Here is a 3,434-nt window from a genome sequence, read left to right as displayed (position 1 = left end):
TTATAAGCATACAGGGTCATGTTTGCATGACTTGAGCCCATGCTTGCATGGTTCAGTGTTTCATCGAAGATGACTTGGTTGTATCTGCTGGGGCCATTTTGCCACAATCGAGATGTTTATTCAAGTACCGTCTCATCTTATCTTTAAATAATGACTGGCTCGTATGAGACTCGAATACCAGCCAGTGCTCCTTAGTATCCCTGACCACACCGGCTGACGTGGTCCATCACAGTGTAAAAGAACTCATGCAATCTTAACAAATTGAATCCACCGATTGAAATGTATAGGGTCAGGGTTCGTCAGCATGGAGTCCGGTGAGATTTTGAGCCGCATGTGTGTCAGGAGAAACCGCCCAATCCGGTTTAATCTAATTGCAACATTTAGTTTTATTACATTGCAGGGACTGTGAAGTACCTCGTGGATGCTGGGCCATCTCCAGACAGGACAGAAGAGGAGATGCTTGATGACATGCGGAAAGCAGCACAAAACGATGCCATTGTTCGTGGTGTGAAGGGCCCGTCTCCACTGATTAATTTGCAGGATTTTGACGTTGTTTAGTCGTTCTCTCCAGATTACATGCATTGCGTACTCCTGGGTGTCTCGAGGCAGCTCACAGAGCTATGGCTTTCCTGTCCTGGCGAACCATACTACATTGGAGATCCAAAGAAACTTGCTGTTATTGACAACAAACTTCGTAGTTATCGGCCTCCACAATGATTTAACCGCCTTCCAAGGTCCCTGATGTTTATGAAGTTGTGGAAGGCGGCAGAGTGGCAGAACTGGCTGCTTTATTACAGCCTCCCTTGTCTGCGGGATGTACTTCCTGCTGCATTTCTAGAACACTGGACACTGCTTGTGACAGGCATATTTCATCTGAAAGATGAGGTAACGCCAGAAGACATTGCTATAGAGACTCAAACTCTCGTTCAATTTGTTGTTCAAATGCAGTTCCATTACACAAAGGTTGCGATGACATACAACATACATCTGCTCCTTCACCTTCCAAAATGCGTTGTGCAGTTTGGCCCACTCTGGGCACACTCGTGTTTCAGTTTTGAAAGTAACATAGGAAAGCAGTTGAAGGTTGTAACTTCGTCGAATGGAGTGCCCATTCAGATTGCATCGCGAGTTTTGCTGAAGAGTAAACTGAATATGTGCAAAAAAGATGGTGACATCAACGATCTTCTTTCTAGAAAGGAACAGCCACGGCATGTAGGCACCAGGCCTTTGGGTAAACCAAAAAGAGTGGAAGTTTCATTGAGATTATTTTTTGAGAACAGCACTGACTGTGAAGGCAGTCAGATTTCCGAGTATGAGAGGATGGTTGTGAACAATGAAGTGTTTCACAGCAAGAAATACAAGAGGCCAACGAAAACAAGCTGTGCAGCAGTGCGTCTAGGGTATGGAACATATAGCGTGATAGACAGAATTATCTCTTCTCGTAGCCGCAGCGGTGAAGTGCAGCTCTTCATATGCTTGAATGAGTATAAGGTGTTGTCTTCACTGACACCTGCTCACTTGAAAGAAGTGGTGCAGCGCTTACAGAAGAGAATTCAGAGAGTTGATGAACACATCCGTCCATCCTTATTCATGGGCTTTCAACAAAACTACTTTTGTGATCTAGTGAATCAATATGAATGGTTATAATTTTCCTGTCATGCTGTTCCTAGCTACTGGTACAACTTCCATAAACAAATGCATGTAATGACTTACTCTTAGTGAAGACCTAAGTTTTTGTAAGCTTGGCGATTTGAAAAAAATGTGCAGTTAATTGACCATGCAAATAAATAGCCCCACGGTAAAGAATACATAGCATACAATACTCTATAGCGAAATCTTTCTGAAACTTAGGGTTCTCAAAATTTGTGAAATATCCATTATAAAAAAATTAAATCGTTCACAGTATCTTACAGAAAATTTAGAAATAATACAAGTCAAAGATTACAACGTACTTTATTTTATGTTTATACATTGTCAAACATTAAAATGTGCTTCATTTATGCTCATTAAAATTCCAGCAAAGTCGAAATCAATGAAAATTTTAAAATTTCCACATTTAGCTCTGCAATAATGCCAAAGTTATATGCCCCGTGTTCTTTTATTTTCTAAACATTTCTGCGGTCATGCGTTATCACCGGCATAGGCATTTTCTTAAACGCAAGATATGTAGCCTGTCAAAATGAGTGTCCAGTACCCTAGAAAAATAGCAAATGTAAACTGCAGGCAGGATGTGTAGAACTGCCAGTACTACTGTTCTGTAGTGGAGGTCATGTGCCACACATTTTGGTGCCAACGCCAGATTTGGAGAGCCATAGCTTAGTGGGAAGATATGTGATTTTTCGCCCGTGTTTTCGAGCTCGAATGATTTGGTGCGTTCACCAGCAGCAAACCTGCACCGATGGCATTATGCGTTACTAGCCTTCGGTATGTTATCCTGAAGTTAAATTTTCATGAGCTTTTTGAGTAACCACGTGTATGCTGTGCTCGAGATGTGTATATTTGTATTTATATCCATTATATTATATCATTTATACCTGTAGTTGTGAAAAAAAATTGGGCCCCTCGGCACAAGTTAATTTTTTGCCATATTGTCTAAAATATGACTATAATATACTATATTCTTACCTCTGTCCTAGTAGACTGCTGATAGATAATATGGGACGAAAGTTTTATTTCTAAGAATAAATCGTTAAACACTGCCACCCTTAGTCTTCACATCTGTATAAAGATTTTATTTATTTGTGACCTCTTTGATGAACAAATAAAGTGTTTAATCAAAGATACCTTTTATTTTTGTTTGTATTAATGCTTCAGGAATGAAACCTATTATCAAAACTCTCCCATTTGTGCTTGGCCCCTCTACATACCATAAAGACTTAATTTTAACAGGCTCAATATTTAGCGATTTAGGTCAAAGCTGAAATTTTGAATAATTCGTGGCTTCTCAAGTTTGCGATGCGGTAGGATCTCAATATAGATTCCAATGTGTTTACATTTTACCGGAATTGTTTGCGGGACCTATTTTTCGCGAAATGTAGGCAATTTGCGAAAATTAAGTCGTTTACAGTAAACATTTTTGTTTACAGTAAACATTTTTGACTGATAAAGTAAATCATTGGTACCCTAGCTGACTACTTTTAACTGGAATGATGTCTGCAACTCCACGTTTTCAGAGGCCTTCAACCGAAATTTGTTTGTCCCAGCTGAAACGGTCGAGCTGGGTCAATACTTCTCCAGCTGGAATTTGGGAACTCCAGTTGGAATGTTTCCAACTCCAACTGGATTCAGTGCTTTTCCAATTGGAATGTTTCCGACTCCAACTGGATCCAGCACTTCTCCAGCTGGAATTTGGGAACACCAGTTGGAATGTTTCCAACTTCAACTGGATTCAGTACTTTTCCAATAGGAATGTTTCCAACTCCAACTGGATCCAG

General features: G+C 40.2%; 1 pseudogene; it reads left to right on the top strand.

Moving 5' to 3' along the window:
- The first annotated feature begins 468 nt into the window (after positions 1 to 468).
- On the top strand, positions 469 to 1,647 carry LOC121048184 (annotated as a pseudogene).
- Positions 1,648 to 3,434: the final 1,787 nt, after the last annotated feature.

The sequence above is a fragment of the Ixodes scapularis genome, unplaced genomic scaffold (assembly GCF_016920785.2).
Source record: "Ixodes scapularis isolate PalLabHiFi unplaced genomic scaffold, ASM1692078v2 PGA_scaffold3__209_contigs__length_174095766, whole genome shotgun sequence".
NCBI lineage: Eukaryota > Metazoa > Arthropoda > Arachnida > Ixodida > Ixodidae > Ixodes > Ixodes scapularis.
Note: the sequence above shows the minus strand (reverse complement) of the source record. Positions and strands in the feature narration are given on the sequence as shown.